Source organism: Dama dama, chromosome 26, assembly GCF_033118175.1.
Source record: "Dama dama isolate Ldn47 chromosome 26, ASM3311817v1, whole genome shotgun sequence".
Lineage (NCBI taxonomy): Eukaryota > Metazoa > Chordata > Mammalia > Artiodactyla > Cervidae > Dama > Dama dama.
Window position 1 is genome coordinate 40,109,272 of NC_083706.1, and position 6,727 is coordinate 40,115,998.

The 6,727-nt window shown below is 44.3% G+C and overlaps 1 pseudogene; it reads right to left on the minus strand.

Annotated features, from left to right (window-relative positions):
* Positions 1-5,201: 5,201 nt before the first annotated feature.
* LOC133047139 (small ribosomal subunit protein eS6-like) lies at positions 5,202-5,946 on the minus strand (annotated as a pseudogene).
* Between the last annotated feature and the right edge of the window lie 781 nt (positions 5,947-6,727).

A 6,727-nucleotide genomic window follows, 5' to 3' on the forward strand; every position in this document is an offset into this window, starting at 1 on the left:
TTGTGTTCTGGTGCTGTGGTTACAAATACTGTAACTTTAAGCAGATTATGTAATCCATTTGGATTCTAGTTTCCTCATCTCTAAAAATAACCTTTTGTCTTCTCACCTACATGTAACTGGTACTGCAAAAATGTATTTAATTCCATCACTGAATGCTTGATGTTTTACTGCATCTCATGGATAATGACATTGAGGCTCAGAGCACGCTTGGGTTACTCGCTCAAGACCATTTTCATCCCCAGGGAGGGTCTAGACCAAGACTCATGCTTTTTCACCCTCTGAATTGCCTGCTCTTTAGAAAGAATATGTGGGACTTCCCTGGTGGTACAGTAGCTAAGACTCCACACTCCTGATGTAGGGGGCCCGGCTTTGATTTCTGCTCAGGGAGCTAGATCTTACATGTTGCAACTAAGACAAATTTATTACAGCCAAATAAATAAAATAAGCAAATGCTTTTTTAAAAAAATTAAAAGTTTGCACTATCATGCATTCTGCTGTCCAATTTCCCTGGGTAGGATAATTTCTTGGACACTTCACTGCAGGTACCTTAGGAAAGCAGCTCGCTAGTGATGTGCTTCTTCTACAGGTAAGTCTCATCCTGAACTAGACAAGAGCTGTGAGCTCAGGAGTATAGACTTTATTATCACTTCCTTACAGAAGTGAAAACTGAGGTGCAAAGAGGTTAAGTAATTGATCTTAGGTCAGAAAACTAGTAATTTGCAAAGCTGGGAGACTATACTTCAATCTCTAATATGTTCTTAAATTTTCTATTAAGATGACCTTGGGCATCTTTATTCAACTAATATTTTTGACTTAAAGAGCTGACTCCTCATCTTCATAGCTCATTTTTTTTTTTTTTTTTGGCTGTTCTTCAAAAAGTTATTTGAAGGTACTTTGCAAAGCTTGAGCAATATTTTTCTCTAAGAGAACAGAAAGGTATGTGACGTGCCCACTGAACAAGGACTAATGACATTGTTAAGAAGGGAGAGAAAATAATATCACTTCTATATCGATCTCGGCTCTTACACATTAACATCAGACAACGACCTCTAAAATGAGGAAAGCACCAGCTTAACTTTGCGAGGATCTTGGAAATGAGGAATTAAGGTGGGCTAGAGATGCAACTCTACAGTTACATGACTGGGTAAGAGGCAGCTTCAAATAGCACAAAAACAACTAATAAGTATTTGGCTTAAACTTTTCCCCATTCACGCTGTCTATACCAGTGTCAATGATACTTTGTAAGAAGTAGGGAACAGACTAGGTCAATATTCAACAGACCCTTTTGGTGGCCAATGACAGCACATTGGTCAGTCCCAAGAAACAGCTGTGCAGTATGATGTTTGATCTTAAATACATTTGTCCTAAACTGTAAGTTAAAAGCTTAGTCTTTAAAAGTTTGTGTCATTGTATAGGAGCTTAAATGTAAGCAATAGTTTGTTGGTAACTGAGTGTTTGGCTTTTACTGTCCTCTCATCCAATGTACCTCTAAACCAGTAGACTTTCTAGAGAATGTTCAGGAACAGGGCAGGAGCTACAAGCCCCTGACTGTTTTCAGTGCATTTCTGCCCCATATACCTGAGCATCTCTATGATTTTTTTTCCTTTTGCTTCCCTTTCCTCTTTTTTTTTTTTTTAAATTTTAATGCCTTAGCCTATTGTCCAAATAGTTCACCCATTTTAATCAAAAGATTTGCCTTGAAATAATTTTGACCATCTCTAAAAATCAAACAAGTCTTCAAAGGATGAAAGTAACTTCCCTTCAAGGAACTGCTGATACCAAATGAAATTTAAAAATAAAAGACTCAAAGGTGCATAATGAAGACGGTATGGTTTGAATTATCTCTCTGAATCATTTTCTTTGTCTTGTAGTTTCTTTCCCTGTAGCTCTCTCATTAATATTGACAAGGAAAGTGTTGTAGCCACGCATTCTGGGAAACAAACTCAGAAGGACAATGAAGATAGTGGAATGCAGTTTATTACACCGGCGGGCCCAAGGCAGAGTCTCCTCTTAGCCAAGGACCCTGACCAGTTTTTCTGAAAACCTTATATACTCTAAGTGTATGTGCCCAAACCCACCTCCCCAAATTCCCTGAAACTAGTCTGGACAAAGGAAAAGAAAGATACAATCAAAGTTAACCCATGATTCATATGCCTTAAGCCTAGGTAGTTAACAGTGGACAATTATCAATAGGCCTGTGGTCATACCCCAATAAGCATAATAGAATTTATGATTCTATTTGGTTACACAGATAATTAGGGTATTCTTTTAGGTGACAGAGAGTCTAGGTACAAGCCCTGGGGCTTTTCCATCCAGGCATGATTTTCCAGTTGGTATGTCGTTTCCATAGATACTGGGCATATTAGCTCAAAGTCCACAGTCCAGCCCAAGATGGAGTCCTGCTTTCGAGATGGAGCCTGTTCTGTCTGCTTCCTCCTTCATTTCCCCCTCTTAATGTTCTTAACTCATAGTATGAGCATCATTCATAGGGATATATTGCACCCTGACTCTCTGACCTCCAATTTGGGAGAACAACACCAACCTTTGGGTTACAAAGTTCATAATACATTGTAAAATAAAGGGTCCACAAAGCAAAACTATCAAGGCAACTATAATGGTAAATATAGTTTTCCACCAATCACCCTTCACCCAAGATAGGACCGAAGTCCAAAAAGGAAGATTATCATCAGACATAACTTTTACCTGACCTTTCATGTCATCTGGGGTGGCTGATATATAGCCAGATAAATCAGGAATATATACGCAACATTCAACTTTAGAGCACAGGTCTCTCTTTGTGCTGAAACTATGGTTAGTCTCAAGATGATGCCAGCAAGTCCTTGTGGATCATAGAGTGGATCATAGAGTGGACCATAGCAGTGGATCATAGAGCTTCATCTCTTTTCCTTCTTTAAGATGATCTTGGTTTCATGGGGATCAGTGGGGTCGTTTTGTGTGGTCCACTCGGCATCCCCCAGGTCTGCATGGTATGCTCTCTTCAACCCATGTGGTGGATCCAGGGGGTGACATCTGCAACTCTAACTGCAGTAGGTCTGGTTAGAACAACAGTATCTGGACCCCTCCACTGTGGGGCCAAGGAGTTGTGTTTCCAGTCCTTGGCCACACCTGATCTCTGGGCACAAATTCATGAATCTGTTCCCCAAGGGGGAATGCCACCCTTTCTTGTACAAACTTAGTTACCTGATTTATTACCTTACCAAGCTGTTCTGCCTGCTGTGAAATCTCATCTCCCCTTACCTGAGGCAAATTTATTGACACCTGTTTTATTATGGGAGGGGGCCTCCCATACACAATTTCCTACAGCGAATAGCCTTGGGACTGTGGGGTCATCCTGAGTCTGAGCAGAGCCATCGGAAGCAAGTCCACCCAGGAACAGTCAGTCTCTAAGATCCACTTGGAGAGTCTCTTTAAGTATCTGGTTGGTTCCTTCCACCATCCCAGAACTCTGGGGCCTATATGCTGTATGTAATTTCCACTTGATGTTTAAAGCTTTGCTTACTTGTCATACTAAATCAGCTATGAAAGCCGGGCCATTGTCCGATCCAATGGTGGTAGGAAATCCAAATCTGGGAACTATCTCCCTAAGCTACTTCTGATGCTCTTTCAGTCCGGGTAGGAAAAGCTTCTACCCATCCTGAGAATGTACATACCATGACCAGCAGGTAACAGTAGTGTCGGTGAGGTTTCATTTCAGTGAAGTCCACTTCCAGGTGTTCAAAGGGCAGCGTGCCTTTTACCTGAATCCCCGGAGGCTTCTGTCTGTGCCAAAAGGCAGCATTGACCTGTGAGCAGGCAGTGCAGTTCTGAGATTTTGTCCTGCATAGGGAAGAGAGGAGGAGAACCAAGAAATATTTTTGAATTAGCTCTTCCAGTTTATCATGGCCCAGCTGGGTCACTTGGTGTGTTTGGCTTACCAGAGTGGGTGCCAGCTCCTCCGGTACCAATAATTTGCCACCTGGCAATTCCCACCATCCCTTTAAAAGTCTTGATGGCCCCTTCTGCTTTAGCTAGTTGGTTTTGGGCTTCAGTGTACTTTGGAGAGTCTAACACTAGCTCAGGTAGCTCCACCAATAAGAGAGCTTTAATAGGGGCTTCACTTGTCACCCCCAAGCCCTCGGCAGCTTGTTTAGAGGTCTTATCTGCCGGTCTGTTCCCTGAGCCCAGGGGGTATCCTCTTTTTGATGTCCTCAGCAGTGTATGACTGCAGCCCTTTCTGGTTCCCAGGCAGCATCTAATAGGGTCTTAATTTCTTCCTTATTTTTAGTATCTTTTTCACCAGCTGTCAAAGGCCTCTCTCCTTATACAGAGCCCTGTAGTGTGGCAAAAGCATACCTGGAGTCTGTGTCTTCTTACCTTTTGACAGCTGGAGAGCCTGGATTATAGCATATAGTTCAGCCGGTTGAGCGGACCAGTGTGATGGCAGAGAGCTAGTCTCAGCGATGGTTTCTTCCATGACCACTGCACATCCCAACAGTCATTGTCCTCGTTTCACCAGGCTGGTGCCATTGGTGTACAGGACCAAATGTGAGTTGGCCGGTCTCTCAGGTCAGGTCTGCTGGCATATTTCCTTGCAATCATGTGAGGGCCTGCCTTCTCCCACAAGAAAGAGAGTGGCCAGATCCAGGGCCTGACAAGGCTCAGTAGCAACATGGGGGTTCTCACATGACAGTCCCTGGTATTGAGTAATCCAGGATGTTGACAGCCATTTATGGGGGTCCCCTTACAGGGGAGTGTTGACCTCATGCGGGATTTTTACGAACAAATCTTGGCCCAAAGTCAGCTTGGTTGCCTCCCGGGCCAGTAAGGCCACTGCAGCAACTGCCCATAAGCATCCCAGCCACCCATCCCAGCAACATTGTCCAGCTGATTAGAGATAAGTCACTGGTCTGTCCCATGTCCCCATAATCTGGGACAACACTCCCGTAGCCACTTTGTCCTTTTCAGTCACATAAAGAGTGAATGGCTTAGCAAGGTCTGGCAGGACCAATGTGGGTGCTTATGTAATTGTGCTGGGTTTGAGTTCTATTACCAGTGGGATTTGTTTTGCAAGCCTGGGGTTGGGGTAGGGGGTTGTATTCTGCCCAGACCTCAGGGAATTGTTGAGTTAACTCTCTCTCTCTCTCTCTCTTTTTTTTTTTTTTTGATGTCTGATCTTATTTATTTGTTACTCTTACAACATCTCATTTTTGACTGGACTCAGACTTAGAAGTAGAAGCTCTCAGAGAGGACAGCCTCCGTCTCTTGGCAATCTGTTCCTGCCATTTTTCTTTGGCCTCCTTCATCTCTTGGCCAAAAGTTTAGCATATTCTGCGGCCTCTTCTTTGTTTTTCTTAGTACGCTGTTTCTTCAGAGCAATACACCGGCGTTTGTGTTGCAGAACTCATGGAGTCACGAGACGCTGAATCTTGGGTGCTTTAGTCCTGGGTTTCTTACCTTCTTTGTTTAGGGGCTTTCGCACAACATACTGGCGGACATCATCTTCCTTAGACTGAAAAGTTTGCGGATTCTGCTAGCTCTTTTGGGACCCAGGCGACGAGGCACTGTAGTATCAGTGAGTCCAGGAATATCCTTCTCCCCTTTTTTCATGATGACCAAGTTGAGAACACTCAGATTGGCATCCACAATGCAACCCCGTACAGATTTGTGCTTTGTCTCTCCAGTCTTCCTTGGTCTGTAACAGGAATGCCCCTTACTCAGTAGCAGGCGAACTCGGCCGTGGGTCAAGACACCCTGCTTCATGGGGAAACCCTGCTTATCGTTCCCGCCACTGATTCGGCCCACATAACTCTTCCATTCTTCACCCAGAGCGTCAGCAGCAACTTCTGTGGCCATATGCTTCTTGTAGAAGGTACGAAGTTTTCGTTCATTGACCATTTCAATGAGCTTCTGGCAGCCAGTGGGTGGGAAAGAGATGTTCAGCTTCATTCTGAAGTGGCTGACAGCCTCCGAGGTGCCGCGAAAAAGAGTGAGTTAACTCTCTCTTGACTGTTTAGCTCATCCGGTTTCCCTGCCGGGAGACTGTGCAACCTCCATTCATCTTGAGAGGTTACTGAGAGGAAGAGTAAATAGGTGGTTGAGCCCACTTGAACAGTGGGTCTTTCATGGGGGGAAGGTCACTTGTGCCCCCAATTTAGACAGCAAGTCTCTTCCTAACAAAGGTACTGGGCATTCAGGGATGTATAAAAATTCATGAGTCACTTGGTGTCCCCCCATCTGCCATTTTCAGGGTAGGCTAGAGACACAAAGGCTGCATTTATCACCATCTGAGACCCAGCAGCCTCTGGCTGGGTCTATTGGCGTATAAAGTCTATAGGCCTCGCACAGTCTTTCGCAGAACTCAGAGGGTGATTCGCTTTCCCTCTGAATCATTTCGGAGGGTTTTGCGATACTCATAGCTTTTCGGGCCCCCCTCTTGAGACCTTGTAAAATAGTCACCCGATATAACCTTGTCCAAGTAGGAGGGTCTTGAGCTAACCCTAGCCATGAGTCCAGTTTATGGATATTGATCCAGGTGTCCTGGCTTTCCTGTGACTACTGTATAGACTGCTTCCACTATTTTTAAGTTCATGGTGTTCTCTGGTGGCCCTCCTACTCCCATAGGGGGCCATTCGACCTCGCAGAGTATGTGGAGGCGGTTAGACTTCATCTTCACCCGGTAGTCTCCTCCAAATCCCTTCTTTAAATTTTAAATCATGCACTTCAATAC